Source organism: Kogia breviceps, chromosome 2 (assembly GCF_026419965.1).
Source record: "Kogia breviceps isolate mKogBre1 chromosome 2, mKogBre1 haplotype 1, whole genome shotgun sequence".
Taxonomy (NCBI): domain Eukaryota; kingdom Metazoa; phylum Chordata; class Mammalia; order Artiodactyla; family Physeteridae; genus Kogia; species Kogia breviceps.
Window position 1 is genome coordinate 128,915,770 of NC_081311.1, and position 19,700 is coordinate 128,935,469.

General features: G+C 40.6%; 1 protein-coding gene across 25 annotated transcripts in view; it reads left to right on the top strand.

The window, feature by feature from the left end:
- Positions 1–19,700, top strand: part of PKP4 (plakophilin 4) — a 269,659-nt gene that overhangs the window by 47,098 nt on the left and 202,861 nt on the right. The window lies entirely within an intron of this gene.

Consider the following 19,700-nt stretch of genomic DNA (forward strand, 5'->3'; position numbering starts at 1 on the left):
TGAGGAAAGGAGAGAGGGCTATGGGATGACTGGGAGGGCGTTGGTAAGGTTAGGCTCAAGGTCAAGAAGGTCGCAGAGAGGGACTTCCCTGGTGGCGCAGTGGTTAAGAACCTGCCTGCCAATGCAGGGGACACGGGTTCGAGCCCTGGTCCGGGAAGATCCCACATGCCGCGGAGCAACTAAGCCTGTGCGCCACAACTACTGAGCCCGCGCACGCGTAGAGCCTGGGCTCTGCAACAAGAGAAGCCACCACAATGAGAAGCCTGTGCACCATAACGAAGAGTAGCCCCCCTCACCGCGCACAGCAACAAAGACCCAACGCAGCCAAAAATAAATAAATAAAATTTTAAAAAATACATACTGTACAACAGAAAAATATGTGGATCATTTAAAAAGAAAGGAAAAAGGTCACAGATGAAGTTACTCAGCAGTATGAGGTAAGGGACCAAGAGTTGGAATGGGGCCATGCCAGGGCCTGGACCACCAGGTACAGGGGCACTTAGAAGAAGGGGCAGGGTACAGTGGTCCCTGAAGTGCAGGTGCAAGGCAAGGGGCCCTGGAATGGGCTGTGGCCCACCTCTGCCAGCCTCGGCTCTGGTGCTGAAGATCTCTGCAATACTCAGAGGGCACATCCTTCAGCTGCAAGTTTGAGCAGTCTTCATTCTGAAACATTAAAACATTTGGAAAATAGTACATCTGAACTTTTTCCCTCAAAGCTGTACTGTGAAGTCTGAATTTTAAAAAGATTGTGTAGTACTTTTGCATTGGATGGTAACAAACTCATGTTTCTTCTAGGACTGTATTGCTTTAGTTGCTCGCAACAGTTGAAAGAACCTGCCTTGAGAACCAGCAAATCCATTTGCAAGACTGGACAAGTGTGTCCCTACTCTGAGCCTCTAGGCATCTCTGAAGTGCGAGCCTTGATGTTAAATGACCTTCCTCAGGGAGCTTCCCTTCTCCTTCCAGGAGGGGAAGAAGGTCCCGGAGGAGTAGCTTCTATTTTTCTTTCTTTTTTAAGTATTGGTATTATTCCCGAGTTTATTTATGAAAATAAGTTAAAAGAATAGGAATTTGGAAAACCACTCAACTAGATGAGCGTCAAGGTCCTTTCCGTATCCAGAGCTACTATTTTTATTAGTCCTCAAGTATATGTTGCTTCCATGTAATTTAGCCACAGAAATGTTTAGATTTGTGTTGGTGACCTCGGATGTTTCTGACAGAAGTGCTTTTTGACTAATCATGTATTTGGTACAAGAGCATCCTTAGGATAAGGGTTTTTACTATGTTTAATACTCCTTGTTTTGTGATTATTTTTGAAATCTGATCAAGAATTGACAAAATTATCTCTTCAAAATTTATACTTATGTCTATTTATTTTTAACCTTTTAGTAAAGCTTTATGAATCAAAATATTCCAAAACTCGGAAGAGAATAGGAAAGGGTTAGAGTGGAACTTTTCCCTATGCTCTCTGACTAAAATGCGTATATGAAATGTTGCCAAGAAGCTCCTATAGATGTAATTTCACCTTGTGTACTTTTATTTTATTTTTTAAAAAATATTTATTTATCTATTTGGCTGCACCAGATATTAGTTCCAGCATGCGGGATCTTTAGTTGCGGCATGTGGACTCTTAGTTGCAGCATATGGGATCTAGTTCCCTGACCAGGGTTCGAACCTGGGCCCCCTGCATTGGGAGCGCGGAGTCTTAGCCACTGGACCACCAGGGAAGTCCCTGGTGGAAGTTCCTCACCTTGTGTACTTTCAGAAGGGATGGAGCAACCAACTACTAGTTAAGATATTTTATTTTTGACTAGGGAAGAAAAATCAGACGTGGTTAGGTTAATAAGAGGACTGCTAAGTGTTTTCTAAAAGTACCATGTTTAGGGCTTCCCTGGTGGCGCAGTGGTTGAGAATCCGCCTGCCGATGCAGGAGACACGGGTTCGTGCCCTGGTCCGGGAAGATCCCACATGCGGCGGAGCAACTAAGCCCGTGAGCCATGGCCGCTAGGCCTGCGTGTCCGGAGCCTGTGCTCCGCAACGGGAGAGGCCACAACAGTGAGAGGCCCGCATACCGCAAAAAAAAAAATAAAAAAAAATAATAATAAAAAAATAAATAAATAAATAAAATAAAAGTACCATGTTTAGTTTATGGTCATTCTTCATGACTGCACTCACTTTTAGAGGACATAGTCTTGTGAGGTGCTGCCACTACTTTCTCATGAATAACAGTGAGGAATTATAGAAAGTCGGGTGGGAAACGGCCGAGGGATTCCTCTGGTCAACCTAAAGCCTGTTCCATCCAGACATAGACTATTTTGTTCTTTCTTTTGCTTTGAAGGCCAAGGTGGCATGCCCATCACTTGGGTGTTTTCATATTCTGTACATTTATCATGATACATATGTTTTGCAGTGGTGCAGATGTATTGATCCATAAATGATTGATATCACATGCTGAATCAGAGTACATGAATTCAAGTCTAGAGACCTGTGTGTTTCTCAGTGTTTCTGTGTGACTGACCACTGTGATGTTTAAGAATGAGTTTATGCTGTTAATGGAGTGGCTTTGCTGTGATGTAATTTCAGGAGCTGCTCATGGCAGCTGTGAGTCGAAAGTAAATTGAAAGCCAGCTGGTTTAGGTAACACAGTGGTGGAGATCAACAGGGTACTGTGAAACCAGGACTCAGTTATGGCAACATGAGACTCCCAACTAACTCTCAGATGTGTTTCATCTGACATTTCCCCAGCTCTGTCCCTTGCTGAACTGGCTCCACTTGAAAACTTTACTTTCTCAGGGGAATGAATTGCAGGTCTTGAAATGGGAACAGACTTGGCTTCTTGGTTAGTTTAGTATTTTTCAGTTCTTTTGGGTCATGAGATTATTGAAGTTAACATTGATGGCTTGCTCAAACTTCTTTTGTCTCTCTCACAGATAGCAAAAGAGGAGAGAAAATACATTCTATTAAGCAATTGATAGGAAAGTGATGTTTGGGACCGTGGGGTCCATAGAATGTTGTGAATGTAGACTGCTACCAGGAAGAGCTCTCAAAACTTTTGTTGCCAATTGAATGTAAGTAATGTGAACCCAGTGTCCTCCAGGGTGAGCGTTGGTCCACCATTGAAATACTCCTGGATCCATCCCCAGGAGTAGACTTCTTCCTCCATCTCTGCTCATTGTGGTTCCACTACAGGGTGGCTGTTGCCTTTCTCCTTTAATAGGTGCATCCACTTTTCCCCACTCCGAGAACATTTTATCCTTTAGACATTCTGTATAAGACATGGAAGATAGAAAGGAAGATTCCAGTGAGGGAAAGTTGGGAACCACTTTGTGTCCTAGGCAGTTCTGCATTCCCACTGACAGTTCTTCCATGTGTTTTGTAGCAGTTTATAATTGATATATAGGTAGGGAATTGATGCTGAGAGATCCAGCTGCTCTCAGAGTAGGAGTGTAGTGACTCAGAAAGAGGAGAGAATTTGTTGAGCTGTAAAATGAGCAGATTCCCATTTCAGTATCTTTTTCTATCCCATCAAAGTGCCAGTTTGCTCCATCTTCACCAGACATTTTAAATTAAGTGTCTTATTTATCACAGTGCCTCTGATGTTCAAACTTATTTATGTTACTGTAATTCTTATGAGTTGTGAGGGTACATACTTCCAATGTGGACAGATGGTACTTTTGACACAGTCTTTATAATCCCAGTAGGCTGATTGGGCATCAAAATTTTATATTCACACTATTACCTTAATTGTAGAGAGATTCTGGGGGTGGCTTTGGAAAGTCATCTGACATGTGTTCTCTTTCTTTGCACTGCCAGAGTTCTAAATATTTATTAATCATCACTTATTTATACTCTGTAATGCGATACTTTATTGGTGAATGTTCCACCTTTCAGAGGGCATTAGGTAGGTTTTCTGCAGTATATAAGAGACATATGAGCATTTCCCTGTCAACCTATCAGTGAACTTCGAATCATAGTTTATGATTTTCAGATTAATAAAGACAAGTCTCCCCCACCAAATTAAAATGATACGAAAATGCATTTAGGGCACAATATTCTAAACTCAAAATTCGTACTTATTTTTTGAGATCTGGTATGTCACACTAATTTAGATTCTGATAGATTATGAATTTGTAATCAATTCATTTTGATAAAGTTATCTTTGCACTCTGAATAATGAAGTGTTAAGCAAAAAAAGAGAAGTAAAAAATGTTTGAGATGTATATAAACAAAGTTAATCTTTGAGGTATGTTACCACACTGTTTTAGAATCACGAAATGCTGCTTTTGATATGTTCATTAAATCACAGCACAGATATCTATATTTTTATTAGCAGCAGTAAAAAACATGTCTTTAAAGTATGGAATAATTCAGTCCCTTTATTTTCCTGCCCATTTAATTGGAACAGGTGATGTTTCAGTATATTAAAACATAATCAAGACTTTGATAACAGCTTTCTAGATTACTGCAGGAATCATAACTCTGATTTATAGGGTCTCATTAAAAATACGCTTTATTTACTAGATCTGCAACTGAGAATTTAGAAATACTAGTGTGACCACTTTGTGACATAGGTTGTGTTATCTCATGCTAATGGAATGTAGCTTCCTTGACTCATAGCTATTTTCCTAAGTTCTTCCCTCAAGAAAGTCAAACCCTCACCTAAAAAGAAACAAGTTACCTAAGTAGGAAGATTGAAAATGAAGTCTGACTCTCTCTGACATTTTTAGTGCCAACTACTGAACAAAAGACTTCTTTAGAGAAGCAGTTTATTCAGTGGTTCTTTGAATATGAGCCATCTAATATATTAAACATTTTTCAGCAAGTACAGCAGTAGAGTGCCAGTTTCTGTTTTCAACTCCTCACATAGTAAAACCTGCTCTGTTAGCAGGCATTGTATGAAATGCCCCAGCACATGTGCTAGACACCAAAGAAAAGACAGACGTCTAAGACAAGGGTCCTGGTTTCAATAAACTTAAGTCTAAATAAGTGAGGGAACATTTATAGAGCAGATACAAGTGGGTGAAAATGAGCATTGTGTGCTGGTGGCGTTAAGACTTTAACTAGATTAGTTAGACTAGAGGGGTGAGTCATTAAAAAAAAAAAAAAAAAAAAAAAAAGGCATTTCCAGAGCACACCGAGAAATGCCTTCATAAGGAGAGGCACATACACAGTCTGTGTGTGCAGAAGGAAGAAACAGTTTGGTGAAGCAGAAGGCAGTGAGCTTGGTTTTACGCTTGCTTGTGGAGTTTGAAATGACAGGAGGTGGAGTGGCTACGCTCAGGAAGCAGCAGAAAGCCCAGGGCTGGAGCTCTGGGGTGGGGAGGAGGGGCTAGCTCTACTCACCCAGCCTCAGGCAGCAGATCACAGGCCTGGAAATCGCACCATAAGGAGAGACTACGTTGAGGGAGCCACTGCTTGCTTGCAAGGATGCCCACGGTTTGGGGACAAGCAGATGCAGTGCGTCTCCTTCCAGATTTCCACCACACGTTTGCCTCTGATTTCTATGGTGATCTGTACTGCTATAACTACCCACACCGTCTGCCATTCTTCATCCTTCAAAGGCCTGCTCAACTCCTCTTGTTCCAGAAGACCACAGTGGTCAGGGATGACGTCATCTCTGTGAGCCCGAGTGAGTTGAGGGAGGAGAAGAATGCAGGCGAGAGGGAACACACAAATGTGTACAAAGCCCAGGTTAGAGTGCTCTACTGTGATACCAGTCTTCACAGAACCTTTTCTCAAATCCTCGAGGTTGACAGTTTTTGTTTTCCATACATTGTATTACGTTGATCAAAAGTGTGGTTTTTGGTTAATTTGAGACATAATGAGTTTTATTTGAATGCTGAAGCTTATCCGTACTTCGAAACAAACAAATGTTCTACCCTTTGGAGAAGGAGAATTTGCTGAAACTTAGAAAAATTTAATGTGTTATTTACCTGATGAATAACATTTGCTTGGTTAACTGTATTACCAGACTGAATTTCCTTCTGGAAAGCAGTAACGAATTTTATTTGAGAGAGAGATGCAGACAGACAGACACACTGAGACCAGTTAGGAAGACATTTTCAGAGTGAAACATTTTCTGTTTTCTAATTTGTTTTTGGTTCAAGCTTTCATAAAGAAAACATTTATTTACCTTCCCTCTGTGACATGCCATTTAAATTTTACACGTGAAATAAGAGCATATGTAAACACAAGCTAGTCATAATAGATACCCACTCTGAATCCATCCCATTGGGTGTTTAATAAAAAATCCTGACTAAAGCATATTTAGTCATAAAAATGGGCAGTAGTAAAGCCAGTAGAAATGGTACGATATGAATTGTATCTTAATTTTTTTAATGTTATAACATTTTAAACATTTAAAGTTTTTCTGGTTGCTTATTGCAAATTTGAAGACAGTTCTGTATTATTGTATATTCATTTGTAGGCATTTGTGCTCCCGGGTGACCAGACTAGGAATACACAAATACTGTGCTTTTTTGTGTGTGTGTGTGCGGTACGCTGGCCTCTCACTGTTGTGGCCTCTCCCGTTGCAGAGCACAGGCTCCGGACGCGCAGGCTCAGCGGCCATGGCTCACGGGCCCAGCCGCTCCTCCGCGGCATGTGGGATCTTCCCGGACCAGGGCACGAACACGCATCCCCTGCATCGGCAGGCGGACTCTCAACCACTGCGCCACCAGGGAAGCCCAATACTGTGAATTTTAACAAGGACAGGCTTTTATTTTAAAATGTACAAAATAAAATCGCCTAGGTGCTTTCTGGATGTCACATGTGGAACACAGAACCATGCTTTCCTGGTTCTTGGTTTTGAAATTGTTTGCACTTCAGATGATTCAATGCACTGTTTTGGTTTTTTTTTAAACTGAAGTACAGTTGATTTACAGTGTAGTGCCAATCTCTGCTGTTCAGCAAAGTGACTCAGTTATACACATATAGACATTCTTTTTTATATTCTTTTCCATTATGATTTATCACAGGATATTGAATACAGTTCCCTGTAAATGCACTGATTTTTGAAAGCAAAATTTAAAACAGATTTTAAAGATAAATGATAACCCAGAATTAAGGCATGGTTCTGCAGAAGTTGATTTAAACCAGTGAGTGTTGAAAGAGTTGACTTTCATTGCCATGCATATGGTGGCCACGCAGTGCAGGAGCACAAGCGGATGCATGGCAGTGGTAGATTGTGCACAGGGCCTGTAAAACCTTCACGGGCAGCTCTGTGAGTATGTAACTGTTTTCATCCTGTTCTAGAGTGACTAATGGACATATGTTCCTCATGGTGACTGACCTTTTCATTTGTGTGGGTTTTGTGTCAACCCTTTCTTACATTTCTGAATTGGAGTGAGCCACTCCTCAGCCAGATTGTTTTCTGGGGAGAACAACTAGGGGTAGAGGCCAGGCCTCCCCAAACGCCATCCTGAGCTTTGAAGTCCCCACAGTCCTGACCTGAGCCTGTCCTCAGTTCTGCACTTCTAGGAACCAGGACTGATCTGTAAACCAGACCACTCATTTATTAATTTATGAATTCACAACTGCCGAAATGTCTGTGGTTGCTGAGCAGGCCTCTCCCTCTGGCATCTGGGTAACTGTTGCAGTGGTGAACCTAGAGTCCTGTCAAAGGTGAGGAGAGTTTCAAGAGAGATTTCACTTCAGGACCGTCTCTATCCCTTATAGTGCAAGATCTAATAGAGAAGATCTTTCTAGTAATCTCACTTATTTGACTTCCCCAGACAGGGCCCGAATCTAGGTTTTCCTCTTCTGTGCTTCACACTCACAACTGTCCCCTTCTCTGATTCTGATGGTAATTACATGTAATGGAACATAAGTCACGTTTTGATTCTGGTCTGGATGTTGTAGTCTTTTCCTGATTATAGTTTTTATAAAGTTCTTAAGGGGAATACATTTACTGATTCTTAGTTTATTTCCCCTCACAGCCAGTCTTATCCTTATTTTATTAAATTTTCTAAATTTTGCCTCCTGGGAGCAGCCCTCTTTTCTTTCTCTCTCCCTATTGTATTTGGATGCTCCCTGTGAGGATATGGAAGCAAAGAGGGTAGTGATGCTTGGGGACTTCTCGTAATTTCTTTAAACAGACCACTCAAACAATGAAGGACAGGTTTCCCAGGATTATATTCATCCTTGTATCCCCAGGAACTTGGCACATGGGGAACAGAAGAATAATTGTTTCCTGTTACAGGTTTTGCATGGTGTGTTCTTTTTGAAGTCTTCTTAAATGTTGTTGCTTTTTTCCCCACAGTTGCTTTCTGGCTCCTCGCTGGGCTTTCCAGATGTTTTCCCCGCTGCTCTAAGCTGACACCATCTAGCTTTTACCCTCTCCTACTCTCCTTAGCCGTGTTATCTAACTCCAGGTCACATTACTGCCTTCACTGGGGCGCTGGTATCTGATTCAGTTGGACTCTTTGCCTCAACTTTCACCATCATCTTAGGCAATTTTAAAGACCTGGTAGACGACCCATGCTTTCCCTGCCTTCATAGTTCCTTCATCTTCTCATCTCCAGAGTTTTCTCTCTCCTCCTCCTCACCACCCTAATTTTAGACTGTTGGCATTCTCTGAACACAACACATTGTGATGTTTTATACCTCTGTCTTTGTAGTAACTCTCATCTTGCCTGATATCCCTCTTCCTATGGCATGTTTTATGATCTTTACTGTTGCATTTATCACACTATTTTTATTCCTTTCTTTCCCATTAGACCGTGAGCTCCTTCAGCATCTCGATGGTTCTGAAACGTAACACCACCTGGCACCTATTATAGATGTTTTTTTGATAGAAGTGCAGGTATATTGTTGTTCTTTCCTTCAGTTTGTTTCATTCTTCCACTGAACAGACGCCATTGAACACATACTATGTTCCAGGCACTTGTATTGGTGCTGAGAATACAGTGGTGATTCAGATGAAAACAGTCCCTGCTCTCACTGAATCTAGTGTGTATGGTTAGGGGATACAGAGCAGTGGATAGGAAATTCAGTACAGTCCACTGCATGCTCCACCTGTGATCAACAGAATGCCAGAAGCTTTGTAGTTTTCTCTTGTGCTTTCTTCACATAGCTGTTTGGAGATGTTAAGTGTGAAAACGTGTCTGTCTTCTTGAAAACAAAATATAGTATTAAGCGTACAGAATTTAAACTGATTAAAGGAGGGCTTCCCTGGTGGCACAGTGGTTGGGAATCCTCCTGCCGATGCAGGGGACACAGGTTCGTGCCTCGGTCTAGGAAGATTCCACATGCCGCGGAGCGGCTGGGCCCGTGAGCCATGGCCGCTGAGCCTGTGCTTCTGGATTAAAGGAGACTGAAAGTTAACCATCATTTCTCTGATTTTAACTTGCCGAAAATGGGGACAGAAAGAAAGGATTGTTATTACAGTTGTTTATCTACCGTACTTCCAGTTTGATGCCTTTTTAAAATCTAGAATTTTCCCTTTTACTCTAAAGAGCTACTTTTTTTTTTTTTTTTTTTTTTTTTTTTGCGGTATGCGGGCCTCTCACTGTTGTGGCCTCTCACTGTTGTGGCCTCTCCCGTTGCGGAGCACAGGCTCCGGACGCGCAGGCCTAGCAGCCATGGCTCACGGGCTTAGTTGCTCCGCGGCATGTGGGATCTTCCCGGACCAGGGCACGAACCCGTGTCTCCTGCATCGGCAGGCGGATTCTCAACCACTGCGCCACCAGGGAAGCCCTAAAGAGCTACTTTAAAAATTGGAATCATTACATGCACTGTTGCTTAAATCGGTATTATTAAAAGCGACTTTAAGCATGTATAAGATCAGTGTTTTTGATGATACTCCAGTTTACAACTGTCAGCTTTCCTTTTTCACCTGTGCTTTCAGTAAAGCGCCTTCTAGACTAACATCTGTCTTAAACTGGACATGTTTTAGGCTAATTGTTATGTCTCCGAAATGGGGAGTTCATCTTCCCAACCAAAATGACAGTGTGTGCCATATACCAGGTCTATTTCCACATGACTGTTCACAAGACAAGTATGAAAAATAGAATTAAAACTCGCACCTGGCCTGGAGCAGTCTGGGTTCTTTTTCTGGAAAGCCATTTATTCCTTCATTTAGAAATGAAGTTTTCCAAGAAATTGATACCCAACTTACAGCCAAAACACAATTCCGTGCTTAATTTTGTTGGCAGGAATCTTTACTGAAGAGAACTTAAAATTTTCTGTACCATTTTCTTAAAAGTACTTAATGTTTTTCTTTTAATAGACTGACATCACTGGAAAAGCTGAGAGAGCCACATTTTAATTGTGAAGAATGGGACAGTACCCTAACTTTATTTATTTATTAGTAATAATTATTATTATATTGTGGGATTTCCCAAAGCATGTTCCTCAGAATGTTAATAGGTGACCTCAGAATGACTGAGGGTCAGATAAGTGTGAGATACTGAGTTAGATGAGATTAAACAGGTTCATCTACTTTTAAGATTTCTCAGTCTTTAAATACTCTGCACCACTGCTTCTCAACCTTGAAGGTATATACAAAACACTGGTGATCTTATTCACATGAAGATTGTTTCAGTAGGTGTGGGGTAGGACCTGAAATTTTGCATTTCTTATAAGCTCTAAAGTGCTGCCAGTGTAGCTGCCCCACAGGTCTCACATTAAATAACAAAGGTTTTTTGGAATCTTCAAGAGGTAGCATGCTCTGTAGCACTTCCCACACTTACTAACCATAGAAACATTGTTTTTGACATATTAGAAGTAGTCCATGGAGTATATTTTGAGAATTTTAAATTTTAAATGGAATCTTTCATATTACAAATGAATTTGTAATTTAAATAGAAGTCTAATGCAATGCTTCTGAGACGTCTGATACAGAACTCGTGGGTTATTTTCAGCTAGACAGCCTAGTGTAAATCCCAAGACACTGAGAAATCATTTAGCTAGTCCATGTAAAAAGAAAAATCACTTATTATGAACTAAACAGGCAGACTCTGCATAAGATAACAGGTTGTTACTAGACTGTATACTTTTTTTTAACAGACCTTATAAATGTTATTAAATGCCCAAGTCCTTAATTAAACAATTTTACTTTGTTTTTATTTCCTCTAGTAATTGATTTATAAATTACCATTTTTCTAAATCCCCATATGTGCTGTGCTAGTGGTTTTATTAGTCTTTAATCTTTAACACTAGCATTTGATATGAAAAACTGATAAAAATAAATATTTCATTTAAACAGCTTGAGATTTGATATGACTTGCCATACCCTTAATTGCATATGATATAAAACAAGAGTCTAGGGAGGTTTTTGAGAAATGTATTGAACCTAGAGCAAATTTTTACATATAAAAGCTTAATAAAATTAGTTAATACATTATAGGTGGACTTGTTTCCCCACCTGGGTCCTGCTGCTGCACCTGGTATAGTGTCCTCATTTATACATACCTACTGAAACCCTGCTTTGAGTACCTGCTTCCTGTATTTGAGCTCTTAGTCCCCATTTCTCTCGATGTGTATTTTATTATAGATATTTATTTACCTTGTCTTTCCTTTTAGACTGTAAATTGTCTTGGAGATCAGGTTCTTATTCATCTTTATATTTTCAGTTACACCTAGTTTATAGTGTGGTACATAGTAAGTGATAGATCAATAATACATTAAATAAACTATATCTTTAGAAGATAATTCAGCATGTAAATTTTAATTTTTTAATCTTATAACATTTAAAAATAATATAAGTTAAATTTTTTCCCTTTATCCTCATGTTTTCTCTTCATGGTTGTATCAGTTAGTTTTACTTATTCATCATATAACAAGTCATCTGAAATCTCAGTGACTCAGACAACGATTTTTAAATTTCTCACAATTCTAGGTTAATTAGGAGGTTCTGCTGATCTTGCCTGGGTTTACTCAGGTGGCTACAGACAGCTGGTGACTTGGTCAGGGCAGGACTTTCTAACATGGCCTGTATTACATATTCCAAGGTCTTAGCTGGTATGGCTGGGATCTCTGGGTCTGTGTCTCTGTAGCATCTCTTTTTTGTTTCGTTTTAACATCTTTATTGGAGTATAATTGCTTTACAATGTTGTGATAATTTCTGCTGTATAACAAAGTGAATTCATATATATATACATATATCCCCATATCCCCTCCCTCTTGCATCTCCCTCCCACCCTCCCTACCCCTCCCCTCTACGTGGTCACAAAGCACCGAGCTGAACTCCCTATGCTGTGCAGCTGCTACCCACTAGCTAGCTATTTTACATTTGGTAGTGTATATATGTCAGTGCTACTCTTTACCTTTGGCCCAGCTAACCCTTCCCCCTCCCCAGGTCCTCAAGTCCATTCTCTACATCTGTGTCTTTATTCCTGTCCTTCCCCTAGGTTCATTGGAACCATTTTTTTTTTCTTCCTTTAGATTCCATATATATGTGTTACCATATGGTATTTGTTTTTCTCTTTCTGACCTACTTCACTCTGTAGGACAGACTCTAGGTCCATCCACCTCACTGCAAATAATTCAATTTCATTTCCTTTCATGGCCAAGTAGTATTCCATTGTATATATGTGCCACATCTTCTTTATCCATTCATCTGTTGGTGGACACTTAGGTTGTTTCTATGTCCTGGATATTGTAAATAGTGCTGCAGTGAACATTGTGGTACATGTCTCATTCTGAATTATGGTATTCTCATGGTATATGCCCAGTAGTGGGGTTGCTGGGTTGTATGTTAGTTCTATTTTTAGTTTTTTAAGGAACCTCCATACTGTTCTCCATAGTGGCTGTACCAATTTACATTCCCACCAACAGTGCAAGAGGGTTCCCTTTTCTCCACACCCTCTCCAGCATTTACTGTTTGTAGATTTTTTGATGATGGCCATTCTGACCAGTGTGAGGTGATACCTCATTGTAGTTTTGATTTTCATTTCTCTAATGATTAGTGATGTTGAGCATCCTTTCATGTGTTTGTTGGCAACCAGTCTGTCTTCTTTGGAGAAATGTCTATTTAGGTCTTCAGCCCAGTTTTTGATTGGGTTGTTTGTATTTTGATATTGAGCTGCATGACCTGCTTGTATATTTGGGGGATTAATCCTTTGTCAGTTGCTTCATTTACAAATATCTTCTGCTGTTCTGAGGGTTGTCTTTTCATCTTGTTTATGGTTTCCTTTGCTGTGCAAAAGCTTTTAAATTTCATTAGGTCCCATTTGTTTATTTTTGCTTTTATTTCCGTCTCTCTAGGAGGTGGGTCAAAAAGGATTTTGCTGTGATTTACATCATAGAGTGTCCTGCCTGTGTTTTCCTCTAAGAGTTTGATAGTGTCTGGCCTTACATTTAGGTCTTTAACCCATTTTGAGTTTATATTTGTGTATGGTGTTAGGAAGTGTTCTAATTTCATTCTTTTATGGGTAGCTGTCCAGTTTTCCTGGCACCACTTATTGAACAGGCTGTCTTTTCTCCATTGTATATTCTGGCATCCTTTATCAAAGATAAGGTGACCATATGTGCTAGGGTTTATCTCTGGGCAGTCTATCCTGTTCCATTGATCTATATTTCTGTTTTTGTGCCAGTACCATACTGTCTTGATTACTGTAGCTTTCTAATATAGTCTAAAGTCAGGGAGTCTGATTCTTCCAGCTCTGCTTTTGCATCTCAAGATTGCTTTGGCTATTAGGGGTCTTTTGTGTTTCCATACAAATTGTAAAATTTTTTGTTCCACTTCTGTGAAAAATGCCATTGGTAGTTTGATAGGGATTGCACTGAATCTGTAGATTGCTTTGGGTAGTATAGTCATTTTCACAATATTGATTCTTCCAATCCAAGAACATGGTATATCTCTCCATCTGTTTGTGTCATCTTTGATTTCTTTCATCACTGTCTTATAGTTTTCTGAGTACAGGTCTTTTACCTCCTTCGGTAGGTTTATTCCTTGGTATTCAATTCTTTTTGTTGCAATGGTGAATGAGATTGTTTCCTTAATTTCTCTTTCTGATCTTTCATTGTTAGTGTATAGGAATGCAAGAAATATCTGTGCATTAATTTTGTATCCTCCAAGTTTACCACATTTATTGATTAGCTCTAGTAGTTTTCTGGTAACATCTTTAGGATTCTCTCTGTATATTATCGTGTCATCTGCAAACAATGACAGTTTTACTTGTTTTCGATTTGGATTCCTTTTATTTTTCTTCTCTGAATGCTGTGGCTAAAACTTCCAAAATTATGTTGAATAATAGCAGTGAGAGTGGGCAAACTTGTCTTGTTTCTGATTTCAGGGGAAATGGTTTCCATTTTTCACCATTGAGAATGATGTTGACTGTGGGTATGTCATATATGACCTTTATTATGTTGAGGTAAGTTCCCTCTATGCTTACTTTCTGGAGCGTTTTTTATCATGAATGGGTGTTGAATATTGTCAAAAGCTTTCTCTGCATCTATTGAGACAATCATATGGTTTTTATCCTTCAGTTTCTTAATATGGTGTATCATATTGATTGATTTGTATATATTGGAGAATCCTTGCATTCCTGGGTTAAATCCCACTTGACCATGATGTATGATCCTTTTACTGTGTTGTTGGATTCTGTTTGCTAGTATGTTGTGGAGGACTTTTGCATCTATGTTCATCAGTGATATTGGTCCGTAGTTTTCTTTTTTTGTGACGTCTTTGTCTGGTTTTGGTATCAGGGTGATGGTGACCTCGTATAATGAGTTTGGGAGTGTTCTTCCCTCTGCTGTATTTTGGAAGAGTTTGAGAAGATAGGTGTTAGCTTTTCTCTAAATGTTTGATAGAATTCACCTGTGAAGCCATCTGGTCCTGGGCTTTTGTTTGTTGGGAGATTTTTCATCACAGTTTCAATTTCAGTGCTTGTGATCGGTCAGTTTATATTTTCTGTTTCTTCCTGGTTCAGTCTCAGAAGGTTGTGCTTTTCTAAGAATTTGTCCATTTCTTCCAGGTTGTCCATTTTATTGGCATTTAGTTGCTTGTAGTAATCTCTCATGATCCTTTGTATTTCTACAGTGTCAGTTATTACTTCTCCTTTTTCATTTCCAATTCTTCTGATTTGAGTCTTCTCCCTTTTTTGCTTGATGAGTCTGGCTAATGGTTTATCAATTTTGTTTATCTTCTCAAAGAACCAGCTTTTAGTTTTATTGATCTTTGCTATCGTTTCCTTGATTTATTTTTCATTCATTTCTGATGTGATCTTTATGATTTCTTTCCTTCTGCTAACTTTGGGGGTTTTTGTTCTTCTTTCTCTAATTGCTTTAGGTGTAAGTTTAAGTTGTTTATTTGAGATTTATCTTGTTTCTTGAGGTAGGATTGTATTGCTATAAACTTCCCTCTTACAACTGCTTTTGCTGCATCCCATAGGTTTTGGGTCTTCGTGTTTTCATTGTCATTTGTTTCCAGGTATTTTTTAAAATTTCCTCTTTGATTTCTTCAGTGATCTCTTGGTTATTTAGTAACACATTGTTTAGCTTCCATATGTTTGAATTTTTTACAGTTTTTTTTCCTGTAGTTGATATGGAGTCTCATAGCGCTATGGTCAGAAAACATACTTGATTCAATTTCAGTTTTCTTAACTTTACCAAGGCTTGATTTGTGACCCAAAATATGATCTATCCTGGAGAATGTTCTGTGAGCATTTAGGAAGAAAGTGTATTCTGTTGTTTTTGGATGGAATGTCCTATAAATATCAAGTAAGTCCATCTTGTGTAATGTATTATTTAAAGCTTGTGTTTCCTTATTTATTTTCATTTTGGATGATCTGTCCATTGGTGAAAGTGGGGTGTTAAAGTCCCCTACTATGATTGTGTTACTGTCGATTTCCCCTTTTATTGCTGTTAGCATTTGCCTTATGTATTGAGGTGCTCCTATGTTGAGTGTATAAATATTTACAATTGTTGTATTTTCTTCTTGGATTGATCCCTTGATCGTTATGTAGTGTCCTTCTTCGTCTCTTGTAATAGTCTTTATTTTAAAGTCTATTTTGTCTGATATGAGTATTGCTACTCCAGCTTTCTTTTGCTTTCCATTTGCGTGCAGTACCTTTTTTCCATCCCCTCACTTTCAGTCTGTAAGTGTCCCTAGGTCTGAAGTGGGTCTCTTGTAGACAGCATCTATACGGGTCTTGTTTTTGTATCCATTCAGCCAGTCTGTGTCTTTTGCTGAGAGCATTTAATCCATTTACATTTAAGGTAATTATCAATATGTATATTTCTATTACCATTTTCTTAATTGTCTTGGATTTGTTATTGTAGGTCTTTTCCTTCTCTTGTGTTTCCTGCCTGGAGAAGTTCCTTTAGCATTTGTTGTAAAGCTGGGTTGGTGGTTTTGAATTCTCTTAGCTTTTGCTTGTCTGTAAAGGTTTTACTTTCTGTGCTGAATCTGAATGAGATCCTTGCTGGGTAGAGTAATCTTGGTTATAGATTTTTCCCTTTCAGCACTTTAAATATGTCCTGCCACTCCATTCTGGCTTGTAGAGTTTCTGCTGAAGGATCAGCTGTTACCCTTATGGGGATTCCGTTGTATGTTATTTGTTGCTTTTCCCTTGCTGCTTTTAATATTTTTTCTTTGTATTTAATTTTTGATTAATATGTGTCTTGATGTGCTTCTCCTTTGTTTTATCCTGTATGGGACTCACTGCTTTTCCTGGACTTGATTGACTATTTCCTTTCCCATGTTAGGGAAATTTTCAACTATAATCTCTTCAAATATTTTCTCAGACCCTTTCTTTTCTTCTTGTGGGATCCCTATAATCTGAATGTTGATACGTTTAATGTTGTCCCAGAGGTCTCTGAGACTGTCCTCAAGTCTTTTCATTCTTTTTTCTTTATTTGGCTCTGTGGCAGTTATTTCCACTATTTTGTCTTCCAGGTCACTTATCCGTTCTTCTGCCTCAGTTATTTTGCTATTGATTCCTTCTAGAGTATTTTTAATTTCATTTATTGTGTTCTTCATCATTGTTTGTTTGCTCTTTAGTTCTTCTAGGTCCTCGTTAAACGTTTCTTGTATTTTCTCCATTCTGTTTCCAAGATTTTGGATCATCTTTACTGTCATTACTCTTAATTCTTTTTCAGGTAGACTGCCTATTTCCTCTTCATTTGTTTGGTCTGGTGCATTTTTACCTTGCTCCTTTATCTGCTGTGTGTTCCTCTGTCTTCTCATTTTGTTTAACTTACTGTGTTTGGGGTCTTCTTTTCGCAGGTTGCAGGTTGATAGTTCCTGTTATTTTTGGTGTCTGCCCCCAGTGGATAAGGTTGGTTCAGTGGCTTGTGTAGGCTTCCTGGTAGAAGGGACTGGTGCCTGTGTTCTGGTGGGTTGGGCTGTATCTTGTCCTTCTGATGGGCAGGGCTGCATCCGGTGGTGTGTTGTGGAGTGTCTGTGAACTTAGTATGACTTAGGCAGCCTTTCTGCTAATGGGTGGGGTTGTGTTCCTGTCTTGCTAGTTGTTTGGCATGTGGCATCCAGCACTGGACCTTGCTGGCCATTGGGTGGAGCTGGGTCTTAGTGTTGGGATGAACATCTCTGGGAGAGCTCTTGCTAATTGATATTATGTGGAGGCAGGAGGTTTCTGGTGGTTCAGTGTCCTGGACTTGGCCCTCCCACGTCAGCTGCTCAGGCCCGACACCTGGCTGGAGCACCAAGACCCTGCCAGCCACCCAATACAGAAGAAAGGGAAGAATAAAAAAAGAATGGTAAAAGCAAACCTATACAGGCAAAATCACACAAAGAGGCATACACATACACATTCACAAAAAGAAAAAGGAGGGAAAAAAGTACATATATGTATATATTTAAAAACAAAATTGGAAGAGAGCAACCAAACCAATAAACAAATCCACCAATGATAATAAACACTAAATACTAAACTAAGATAAACTTAAAACCAGAAACAAATTAGACGCAGAAAGCAAACCCCAAGTCTACAGTTGCTCCCAAAGTCCACTGCTTCAATTTTGGGAACATTCGTTGTCTATTCAGGTATTCTTCAGATGCAGCATTTATCAGGTTGATGGAAGGGTTTTAATCTGATGCTCCTGAAGCTGCACAGAGAAATTTTCCTTTCTCTTCTTTGTTTGCACAGCTCCCAGGGTTCAGCTTTGGTTTTTGCCCCACCTGTGCATGTAGGCAGCCCTCAGGAGTCTGTTCCCTGCCCAGATAGGAGGGGGTTAAAGCAGCAACTGATTAGGGCTCTCTTTCTCACTCAGGCTGGGGAGAGGGAGGATACGGTAGTCATAATTGGAATGCGGGGTGAGCCTTAGGCAGCAGAGGCCAGCATGACATTGAAACAGCCTGAGGCATGCCGTATATTCTCCCGGGGAAGTTGTCCCTAGATCGTGGGACCCTGGCAGTGGCGTGATGCACAGGCTCCCAGGGGTGTATGGATAGTGACCTGCGCTTGCACACAGTATTCTTGTTGGCAGCGGCCACAGCGTTAGTGGCTCATGCCTGTTTCTGGGGTCTGAGCTGATAGCTGTGGCTCGCACCCCTCTCTGGAGCTTGTATAAGCAGTGCTCTGCCTTCTGTGGGCACACTGGGAAGGAATCCCCTTTCCTCACGCACCCTGAAACAAAGGTCTCTTGCCCCTCTGGCAGTTCCAGACTTTTTCTTGGACTCCCACATGGCTAGCTGTGGCTCACTATCCGCCTTCAGGCTGTGTTCACGCAGCCAACCCCAGTCCTCTCCCTGGGATCCGACCAAAGCCCGAGCCACAGCTCCCAGCCCCCACCCCCCACCCCAGTGGGTGAGCAGACAAGCCTCTCAGGCTGGTGAGCGCGGGTCGGCACCGATCCTCTGTGCAGGAATCTCTCCACTTTGTCCTCCGTACCCCTGTTGCTGTGCTCTCCTCTGTGGTGCTGAAGATTCCCTCCCACCCACCCCCATCTCTGCCAGTGAAAGGGCTTCCTAGTGTGTGGGAGCCTTTCCTCCTTCACAGTTCCCTCCCAGAGGTGTGGGTCCCGTCGCTATTCTTTTGTCTCTGTTTTTTCTTTTTTCTTTTGCCCTACCCATGTACGTGGGGATTTTCTTGCTTTTTGGGAAGTCTCAGGTCTTCTGCCAGCATTCAGTGGGTGTTCTGTAGGAGTTGTTCCCCATGTAGATGTTACTTTGATGTATTTGTGGGGAGGAAGAGTGATCTCCACGTCTTACTCCTCTGCCATCTTTGCCATCTTGAAGGTCTCGCATAGCATCTTTTAATCCCGAACTCTTTAATGGCATAGTGATCTCAAGGTTCCCAAAGAAGCTGCAAATCCTTTTTAAGGTTTAGCCTCAGATGTTGTACAAAATCACTTCGACCACGTTCTGAGTCATAAGAGGCCATCCCCACATTCAAGGGGCGGAGAGTGGGCTCTGCCTCTTCCTGCGAGGAGCAGCAAAGGGACAGTCCTCTGGAGTTCCTCTGTATGCCCTTCATCCCAGTAAGTTAAATAAGAACATTAGTACAGTTTTAGGTGTTTTTTTCTGTTTAATTAAGTAATTAATTTATTTATTTTTGGCTGCATTGGGTCTTTGTTGCTGTGCGCGGGCTTTCTCTAATTGCGGCAAGCAGGGGCTACTCTTCGTTGAGGTGCACGGGCTTCTCATTGTGGTGGCTTCACTTGTTGGGCAGTGCGGGCTTCAGTAGTTGTGGCTCACAGGCTCTAGAGCACAGGCTCAGTAGTTGTGGTACACAGGATTAGTTGTTCCATGACATGTGGAATCTTCCAGGATCAGGGCTCGAACCCGTGTTGCTTGC